We start from the raw sequence: 11570 nt of genomic DNA on the forward strand, positions 1-11570 counted from the left end.
TTACATTAGAGCCTAATGCTGCCCATAAAAGGCTGCAGATTAAAGATAATGGTTGTAAACAGCACTGATACTCACTTTTACAAGAATGACAATATATGGGATATGGCTATATTGTATGGTTGCATCATTTAACCCCTAAAAACAGACTGAGTAGTTATTCATAAACAGAAAGAAGGAGCCAGCAACAGTGAAGAAGTTTCTGCCTGAAAGTATTTATTTGTAATGTCTGGCCACTAGTTAGTGTCTGCTGGCACAGTTGCACTAATTACTTGTCAAAACATGAGGCACTGCAAGTGTTCCTCTCGCTCATTTATTGTACCACATACAGAAATTTTCAGTCCAAATGCATTCAAGGCTGAAGAAGAAAGGAGTCTAAAAAGGTTGAAAATACCTTGAGAAGAAACTCATAGCATGACATAAAAAACACTTCTTACCCACTGTGCTTCTACTGAGACTTTTAAATCCTGCATTCAAACAGAGAAGGATAGCAAGCTCAAGGGGAGAGAGGGCTTTATAAACTCAAGGTACAGGAGCAATGCAAGCACGTATTACTCTTCACAGTTGCTGCATTTATCCCTTAATTCCTGATTATTCTGCAGTGAGCGGCTAGGTGTGTTCAATTTACAACAGAATAGAAGACAGATTTCTTCCCCTGGGGTTCAGGAGCTGAATGCATTTCTTCTTCATCTTTTTTATTTTTTAATTAGAGCTTAAAATTTAATGGAAACTGCTCAACCATTTTGGGCAGTGGCGGTTGTTATCTTTAGCTAAGTGTTTTAATAAGATATCATTTAGCATTCTTAGTAGAAGAATCCTAATAAAATGAGCATTTCAGTAACAAACCTATAGGCAATGTAAATAAACGCATTGTCACTGATTTTTTTTTTTTTTTTTAATAAGAAGCTATTATATGTATAAAATTATTCAGACTTTTTTTTAACAGTCTGCAAAAGCCTTCAGAACTTTTTTTTTTTTTTATCCTGTATATATGTAGTCAAATAAAGGCAACAAAAAATAAACAGATATATAACCATGTATTTATTCTGATTTAAGTCCAACCATTTTTCCTTGTCTAACCCCACCTTCAAAGTGCAGTAGAAAAATAAAGTTGTTGGACATATTCGGTCAAAAGTGATTCAAACTTGGTTATCTTGCTCTATTGTTATTGTCTACCTCATCCCTCTTCATAATGGCTTAGGTTTAGGGGATATAAAAGTGGCCCACAGAGGATCCTGGAAGACAAGTGTTGTTTTGCACTCATGATAGATTTGCAAAATAATGTAGAGCAGGGGTATTCAACTAAAATTTAAAGTCAGAGAAAAACTTAAGTACAACAAATATAAACTGTGTCCTCCTCATGTTGTTATGAGACAGTAAGATAAGAGATAAGATAAGAGAAAAACTTCATTAATCCCACTATGGGGAAATGTGTGTGTTACTTCATCTCAAGTACAGAAAAACATTGTAAGAAAAGCAGATTAAAAGAATCTAAAATACAAATACAATAAAATAAAAACTATACCACAGTAACTGGTGTTCTATGTACAAGCATACACAGTGTGCATTATGGAGACATTTTATTCTAACAGGTGCACAAAAGTTGCACCAGTTAAAATAAAAGCACCCCATCAGATTTCATATTCTAGGTCCATGTGGGAAAGGTTTTGGGTCCACATCCATACCACAGTCCACTGTTTTGTGACCTCTCTAGAGCAAAGGTTATAAAAACGCCATATAGAAAATATAAAATTCAAAAGTTTGTATTAATTTATGTAATGTTATGAGTTGTAGACAACTGTTGGCATACTTATTTCACCGAGGTATTTTCAACACAAGAAGGCAGTTTGACTTAGCTATATATTTACTACTGCTTAGTAACTATTATTACTCAGTAGCAGCTAAGAAAATAATTTCTTTGTGGCTTCAGCTTTTATATTGACTTAATTTAAAATAACTCTTGATGTCCACTTTTCTTTTCTTTATTCCCTTATGAATCTGACAATCTAACTAAAGACATAACCACTGTTTACTGTGTGGCAGTGGCTAATGTAAGCTCTTTCAATGATAGACAGTAGGAACAGCCAATCATGTTAGTAAGAAAGAAAAACACAAAGCAAATCATATCACCTGAAATAGATTCTAAGGCAAGACAGAAAGAGGGCAATGATCTCTTAGCTGTGTGTCATACAAGGGACAACTCAGGACTTTTTGGACACTATTAGTAACATATATCCAACAAAGACCCTTTGCCTCTTAATCTTGTATTTGGGGTCCATCTCAGACTTGTGAGCTATCATATTTGTCACACTTTGACATAATGCAAACCAAAAGAATATTACAAGCAATGAAAGTGTGGGCATTTAACATCTTTTTACACCTGAAAGTGTATGAATCTTACCCTTTAAGAGCTTCTGGAAAAGTTTCAAGTAAAGTGCAAGCATGACTTTATAAATGTAGGCATATAAAAGATTTTATATCTCAGAAAGTCTAGTGCATTTTTGAGCCTTTATTCTGAATCTGGAATATTTTACAATGATTTCACACTCTAGTGTGAGACTCTTTTGCCACAGCAGGGGGGGTTATGGGGTTCTTTGGACAATAAACAAAGTTTTATTACCAAGGACTTATTCTTCATCCCTCTAATTGAAGAAATAAATGTAGATCAGTCAACTTCACCAGGCTGCCCTGCTTTGCCTTACACTAACAGTCCAGCAAAAGTCCAGACAGCACATATCTTTTATCAGTAACAAGGCTTTATGTGTTTACAACACATCCCTTATCTTTCAAACCCCCATCTGTCCTGGTGAAGGAATCCAATTATCTTTCTAATATTAACCCCTTTAGAGGATTAACCCTACACAACTACTCTTGAACAAATTAAAGTGGGGAAGGAAGCTGCAGTCTGTGTTAAATGAGGAAATAAATAATGGATGTTGGGTTTGCCTTGTTCCTTCTGTTTGCCACTGATCTTACCCACCTGGAGGTCTTCTAAATAACATCCTGCACTGGCTAAGCACAACACAGCAGTTCATTGATCCCCACACTGTGGTAAGACCTATTCCAGCAGGTGTTCACATGAAGGGTGAAGAGAGAAAGCATGGGGGAAAAAGAAAGGTATAGAAATACATATAAAGGGTTGAATGACTTGCATGCTCTCCAAGAAGAAAATGAGAGCAAAAGAGTCAGCACCATAGATGTATATGCCCAATATAGGGGTGTGTGCCAAAGGAAAATAAAATGTTATTTGCTGTCAAGAGCTGTCAAATTACTCTCAAATCTGTGCAATTAATATGTTGTGTTTGTTTAATGGGCCCAGAGCAGACAGAGCAGATTGTAGAAGAAGATTGTGTGGTAAAACTGGAAACACACAGCCCACATAACACATGGACTGTCAACAGCATGCAGACATTCAAACATCATAATAGACCAGGGCCGTTTCTAAATACCAAGTACACTTACAACATACTTGTAGATATGGACTTGTCAGAACTACAAATTTTTGATGACAAATGCTAAAACGCTAAAAATGGACAGAAGCTAAAAATGGATAGACAGTTGCTGTTTGCATGCTCTACTTTGAAGCTGAAGAGGAAGCGACGAGGCTGAGGAGGGACAAACAGGAGCAACCAGTCAGGATGTGATGAGGGAGGAGCAGAAGGCTTCTCCTGATGGCATACCTGTCAACTTAGGGATGTTTTTTTTGTTTCCCCAACTGCCCTTTTTCCAGTATTCAACAGTACAAACTGTAGAAATCTGTTTTAATATGACTTGATATGCAGAATGAAAAATAAACAGTGAAAATTGTATTTAGCATTTGTATACTTTCACTTTGAACTATGAAAGTAAACTTTCAGTACCTTCTGATAATTGCTTTAGGTGTATTTCAAAAATAATTTGAAAAGATTTTCAATTTAAACAACATCTAATTAAGCGGCATTTAACATACCCATCTGTGCCTATATCCTTATGGTCAAATATTTATAAATTTACACCCCCCTTTCCAGCTCCCCACAGTTAAGCACATAACTCACTATACATGACTGAAAACTACATCTCAGTGTTATCAGTCCAGCTTTAGATGGATTAAAAAAAATGTGGAAATGAACAAGCACAATGATTTAATTAATACATAAGCATGAATACACAACATGCACCAGGTAGTATGAAAATATTTAGGATTAGTTAAACCTTTTAGGTTACATTGCAGTGTCTAAAAAAGATTAAATAAGTGTATCTTTTTGTTTCAAAATGAGTCTAGTTGTAAGTTTCCCCAATCCCATTTTTTCCTACCTACAAGAGCAAGTTCGTGCACAGAAGTACTGCAAATGTGACAGTCCTGGACTTGTTGTTTCCCAAGGCAGAAGAGCTGGAAGAGGTGGGAGCAGGATTTGCACGCCTTACTGGCCATGAGGGACTCCGCCGTGCTGTTAATGCCATTGATGGATGTCACATCCATATTATTCCTCCTGAAGAGCAACAAAAGAAAAGTTAAACAGAAAAAATGTACCCTCGATCAAAATGCAGGGTGTATGTGATGCTAAGGAACCCTCCTGGATGTGTATATTAGCAACCCAGGCTCGGTGCATGATGCACTTGTCCCACGATGATCGCCCATGTACAGGCAAGCAATCCTCCATCTAGGTTCTTTCTGCTGGGAGACGGAGGATACCCCTGCTTGCAGGATCTTATTTGTGTAATCACTCTGTACCACCAGCCTGTTGTCAGAAAGTGGTCATCTTACCTGCAATCACACACTAAATACTGTTTCATTAATTACTGTGATTCATATATTCAACTTTGTTTTACAATCAGGCCGAGTGGAGGAGAGGTTTAACAGGTACCAGGCCAGAATCATCATCGAGTGTACCATTGACATGCTTAAGACACACTGCCGATCAATTTTCCTTCGAGCACTGGAGATACACCAAAAAGTTGTACGAGCCTGTTGCATTCAACATAACATGTGACAGCAGATGACTTGTTGGATGCACTAGTGGAGGAAAAGGATGAGGCAGGTCTTGATGATGAAGGGGAACATCGGGATAAAGATGCTGGCCGCCAGCAATTGTCAAGCAATTGCTTCCAAGCCAGGCTTGCAGCCCAAGTCTCTGCCCCAGATCCCAACGACCTTAGCAACCTCCATCCTATCTCCAACCTTCCATACCTTTCTATGCATTTACAATTTTTTATTAAAATATATCTAAGTTTTTAAACAATAAGTATCTCACTGCAAACACCCCCCAACCCCCCTCTCTTCCTTTAATAAGTCCAGGATGTCCATCTTCCTGGATCTCTTTCTGCCCTGTGCCCTGCCTGTAGTCTCAACCACAGAGGGGCAACTAGCTGATGGGGTAGGGACCAGGTTATGACTGTGCCACCTGAAGTGGAAGTCGGGTTTGCTATCACAATCAGGGGCGTACAGATTGAGTGCGGTCCCTGGAGTGCAACATCCTTAAGACTGTACCACTGCCAACAGGCAGCGGTCACTCCACCAGCCTCCACCCCTCTGCCTGTTGGCGGGTCCCTAAATTCCTGAAAATGCAAATGACTGAGCTTGTGAACACAGCTTTCAAATACTGACTGAAATAAAGAACATAACGAGTCTATAAACAAAATAAGCTAATCTAATTAACCAGATTAATTTGTATTTGTCTTCAGGGTTGTTTTATTTATTCTGGCCTTTTTGGGTGTTATTGCCAGGCCAGTATTAACAACAAAATCCCTGGAAGACACACAAATATATAAAAAATAAAGAAAGAAAGAAAGAAAGAAAGAAAACTAACAACAATTTCAGCACAGTTTTCATTATTTGAAATGTCAAAAGTGCCTTTAAGCCAGCTGAAAGATAACCTAAAATTAATACTTCCTCCCATCCACTTTTAGGTTGTTTTGAGTTGCGGCGGCTGGTGAAAAGGCTCCCATTGTAATTAGTGGCAGAGGTGGTGAGGACCCATATGCAGGCAGTCGAGGACAGGAGGCAGAGCAGTTGACCAAGGTTTATTTCCTTACTTTCAGGACAGGGAATAGCACAAGACAGGGATGAACCATACAATGATCTGACAAGGGCAAACTGAAAACCATGGGATATAAATGCACAGAAGGAGTAATAAGGAACAGGTGAAGGAAATGAGTTATTAGACCAGGTGAACTAACAAGCCAGAAACAGAAACCACTGGAACACAAGCGGTAGAACAGATAAACTTAACTAAACATGACAAAACCCACAAGTATAAACCAAAAATAAAGACAAAAAAACATTGCACAAACAAAGATCTAAACAGAAAACCAAACACTACAAAAACCAGAACTAGAAACCAAGATCAAAACAGAACTAAACCAAACCCTTAAACCATGACCAAAATCTAACACAACCCAAACACACCAAAACCCAGGAACCATGACACTCATTGACCAGACTCCACTCGATGAGGGCTTGGGTTTCTTCATTTGTCCCTTAAGTAGAAAAATACATTTAATATTCACAACAAAGATATTTTTAAAAGTGTAGCTCGTGTGAAAAAATTACCCATCTTGACAATTACAGTTATTATAGTAATGACAGTTAGAAAGGGATTTGCTGAGACGAGACTGTGAACGGAGCAGTTTATCTGAGCACAGCTGGCCGACTGTTAGCTGTTTAACTAATGCTGAAGCCACTCTAAAAAATGGTTTAAGCTTCATAGAGTTACCAGAATCATAACCACAAAGTTGAAATTAAAAAACACATATTGTAACATAAAAATTGTTAAAGCCCACATTACCTGAAATAGAGAGTAATATTTTCAACAGAACTTACAGTTAAGAGCTTTCTCCTCCACATCTGCATGTGCCCCTGGGAAAGTAGGCTGCCCAAAGTCTATATTGTCCATTTTGAGAAACGGCCCAGCTCCAGCAGAGAGTAATGCCTTACTACCCAACACTGCTGAGAATGTGAGTCTGAAGGGCTTAACAGAGAGTCTGACCATTAAAAATGTGGGGTTCTCTTAATATATTCAAGAAATATAAACAGCTAAAATGATGCTAATCTGTCATTAGAGAAGGTGTGAGAAGGTGAAGCCGATGGAGAAAGAGACTGAACCGATCCAGAGACAGAAGAATCAGCTCCTTCCACTAGTGGGTTTGATTTAGGTCACAAAGCCTGCATGACTAGGTTGTGTGGCGCAGCACCTCGCAGTTCACTCACTGCTCACTGATCAGCTTGACATACAGTGATGAGTGGAGATATTTCAGCTTCGCAAACAGCAACAATGCACAGATTGATGTGTGTGTGTGTGTGTGTGTGTGTGTGTGTGTGTGTGTGTGTGTGTGTGAAGGCCACAAACCTCTTCAAAGATTTGAAAATCAACCATAACAGAAGCAGAGATGATGAGGTGAACTAAAGAGGAGAGGAGGAGGGTGCTGCTAGGGTGGAGTCCTTTGATGCTGTAGGCACGTACTATCAGGTGATATCAGTTACTATCTAGGTACTTCAGGTAGTATCAGAGGTAAAAAATGTGGCATTGTTTGATGTGTGTAGCACTGTCACTAGTTTTAAAATCATTTGCATTTGTTTGCAGCAGGTTTAAGTTTTTGTGCTGATCTTTGAACAACAAATGTTCCCTGCAATCTTAAATCTAACTTTGGATTTTACAACTGTGTTCAATATTAAGAAGGATTAAGACAACTAATTTTACTCACATGGAAGTAGTTGTACAAAGGAACAAAGTGCCAAAAATATTAAGCAATTAAAATAGATCTACAATTATACCACTAATAATAACACTAATAAATACAAACAGAGATGAAAGAGTGGGAAAGTCCACTTGTTGTCTCTCAAATCGTAATGAAAACAATTCTGCCAGCTTACCTGCTGAAACATGCTACAGTGGAATCATAGTGATGTATCCTCAATGACAATACAGGAGACTTCTCTGTGTCTTTGTGTGTTATTATGCTGTTGTTGTAGCTGCTTTAGATTATTCACATACACAAAACTGAAGCAGATGTCTTCTGCTATCCAGATGTTGCTCTAGTGGCTTAGGGACCTGCAGAGTGGAAGATGGGTTGTTGTCGGACAAGTTGGGATAAAGAAATTAACAAGCATGTTGTTGGCATCAGATCTGATGTTGCAGGCTTTATGAGTCATGTAGTTTATTATGGATTTATGTTTCTTTAGTATGCATGAAAATTGTCTTAATTTAAAACCAAGAAATTTGATGTATACAATTTGCATTTGTAAGTTTTTTTTTCTTTTTTTTCCCTCCAGCAAGAAAAATATAATACAGCTGTTGAGTGAAATAAAAAATGGCAATATGTGTGGTGCACAGTTTGTGTGGACAGACGGACATCACAGACATGCAACCATATATGGTAACTATAGGGACACAGGCTGTCCATAATGTCCAATCAAAAAAGTAAGGTATATTTTTAAGTCATATCACTGTTGCTCATCTCCCTGTCAGCTCACAGGATGACTCTCCCGCAGGGAAATCTCCCACTGCTCCAGATGGCAAGTCCAACCCCAACTGTCTCCACTTTCTTTGACAAGAAGAAGGTATAAGCGCACACATAAAGGTAAGAAAATAAAAATGAAAGAAAGATGTAGCTGAATTATAATTTTATTCACACAGGTTTTATGGCCCTGATTTGATCATATGTGCTAGCCAAATAAACAGACCTGGCAAGTCTGCGGTACATCCTAGATATTTTCGGTTTCCCATAAATTTAATCAATAGAATCTTTGTTTTTTATTTTTATTTTTTTTATTTTTTGTTTTTTTCTTTCTCTCCTTCTAATAGGGGATGACACTGCAGGCTTTTGCTGGACCTTTATACCACCAGCACAAAGGTGATCATGTTGGCTTTTGTTTCACACAGGGAGAGTCAATAATGGAGAGTCTATGATACTCTGGAGCATACTCAGGCCCACAGCTACAGCTGGAGAGACATATATTCATCAAAACATACCCCCACATACCTTCACTTACTCACACACACCATTACTTCTATATCCTTCGAGCAATAATCGAGTTGCATAGGCTCAGGCTCTAATTTCATGTCATTTCATTTATCACTCTGAATTAGAGTTCATGTTGCTGCTCAATAATTTAAATCCTTGGACTCTTGGCTTTCATCTAAGTTTCAAAGAACAGAGGGAAATAATGACTGGAAGTAATGGCCAGTCCAATTCCCAATCATTTAGCTGGAGTGTGACATAGGCAGTATATGAAAACAAGATAATTGGCACATGTCTGTCAGTCTTCTGAGCAGTTTTGCTTAATCATGTCTTTAGTTTCTGGATGAAAATGAACCCTTTACAATACCAAAATGCAAGAAGAAAGTTTTTTTAGAAATGTTATTATTAGACATTGTTAACATGTGCTGTTACTGCTTTAAAAGAGGCTAAATATATGAGTGTCATTCACTTCTTCTATTTCGACTTTTTAGTGCAATCATCTGTCCTCCTCTGTCTATCAATGTATATAATTTGGTCTGCAAAGCCAGATAAGCATTGAACCCCAGCTGGCAAAGAGATCCAACAGATTTGCAGACATTAGATCCACTGCCTAAGCTCCAGCTGAGCAGCCAGCTACTGGCCTGATGTCCTTTCTAGAGCCACTTCTGCTAATTTAATTATGTCTCGGTCATTAGGAAAGCACACCACATACTCTATGGGCTGCAACAGCAAAACAAGAGCCATCATGCACTCCATATGTAAGGAACCAAACACCCAGTGGATCTCTTGTATTTTTGATGGTCATTGTCCTCAAAAAGACATGAAATTCCCCATATGCTTTGTAGCAGCTCATCTGCAGCTATATGACTTTCTTTTGCTGGTGGGAAGAGGTAGCCTAGTGGTTACAGCAGTGAACTTGGGTCTGAAGAACCTGGGTTTGACTCCCCGGTGATTAAACAGAGGCTAAACACTGTGGGTTTACCCCTCTACATGGGTCAAATGAAGAGCTGAAATAATAAAGTATTAATTATTGTGACATGATAACATATTGAAACCTGATGCAGCATACCATGGGTGCAGCATTTATGGGTAATGCTAGATGGTGTTTCGGGTCATAATTTGTGAATGTTATCAAATTCCCAACATACATATTGACATTTATTTATTTATTTCTGGTCCTGTTTTGAACCAAGAATGTAAGTGACTTAGTCACTAGAAATGGAATGAATAGAAGCTGAGAGCAGTCATGCATGACATTTTTAACATCATTATCTAATGGTATCATTAACCCTTTATCTTGAGCTATGGCTAGGCAGTTGGGTGCTAACAACTCATTTTCAAACTCACTTTGATCTGCTCTTGATCTTGAGAAAACAAAGTTAGTTATTTTCTGATAACCTGTTACTGTAGGTGGTCATTTAAAGAACACACACAAAAGAAAAAGATAATGGAATACTTAACTAATGATCTTGAAATGACTTGGATAAACCTATAGACTACACATAGACTATAGATATATTTTACAGATAGCTACTGAAACATTTGGCCAAATGGCAAGTGCAACAAGGACTATTTCTGCTTACAACCTCACAGAAACTGAGTAACAGGGCTACTGAACTGGTGGCCCACATGCCAGAGCCAGCCAGCCCATCAGTCTACTTATGCCAACCCACTGCCCATCTATTCATAAATAGTAGTGTAAATGAATAATTTAATAGCAGGTGTAAGCGCACCACTTTGCGACATTTTGGGACACTACATAACAGTTCTGTTTGCAATGTTGATGAAAGGCCAAAGACACCGGCTTCTTATGAAAATGTCACATACAAAGGAGAATAAGTTGACAGCGAAAACAGAAAAAATTGTAACAACAGGACTTATTAGTATGCGTACAATGCCGGAGTGGCTAATCGGGAGGATTCCCGGTGGGCTGCATAACTTTTGGGTCGGTGTGCAAGTGATGTGCTGGTCAAATAAATAAATCAATGAAGTAGGTAAGTAAGAAGACAAAAACCTCCTTAAAATATGAGAATCTCTCATAACACAGAAGCAGAGGTGATGAGGTTATGATGAGGTGACATAAAGAGGAGGAGGATGACGCGCTGCTAGGGCGGAGTCTGAGTCCTTTGGTGCCATAGGCAGGTACCAGGTCCAGGTGCAATCGAGGTAGAAAATGTAATTGGTTTTTGGTGGATGAGTGATTTATGTTTGTCTGCTGCAGGTTTAGGTTGTTGTTCCGATGTGTAAACAACAGAAATTCCCTGCAATCTTAAAACTAAGGTTTCATGTTTTGTTCAAATATCCAAAAAAACTGTATTGTACATTCAATATAAGTAACAGTAGAGGGGATGCGTGGCATGGTGGCCAAAACCTTCCATCAGTTTGACTCATGGTAAAAAAAAAAAAACGTCCCTTAGAATCCCTTAGAACAATAAATTTCCACTTCCAGTAGGGAAAGAATATCATCCACTTTCCTAGTAAAATACAAAAAAAAATGTGCTCACCAGCTGATATGGTGATATTTGGAAAAGCAATGTGTCTGCTGGTCTTCTGTAAACAACTCCAGGATTATATCAAATATCCCTGCCCAGCTCAAGCCTTTTCTTTAAAGTCCTGCTTTGCTTTTATTGACTGAT

This window comes from Melanotaenia boesemani, chromosome 14 (genome assembly GCF_017639745.1).
Source record: "Melanotaenia boesemani isolate fMelBoe1 chromosome 14, fMelBoe1.pri, whole genome shotgun sequence".
NCBI lineage: Eukaryota > Metazoa > Chordata > Actinopteri > Atheriniformes > Melanotaeniidae > Melanotaenia > Melanotaenia boesemani.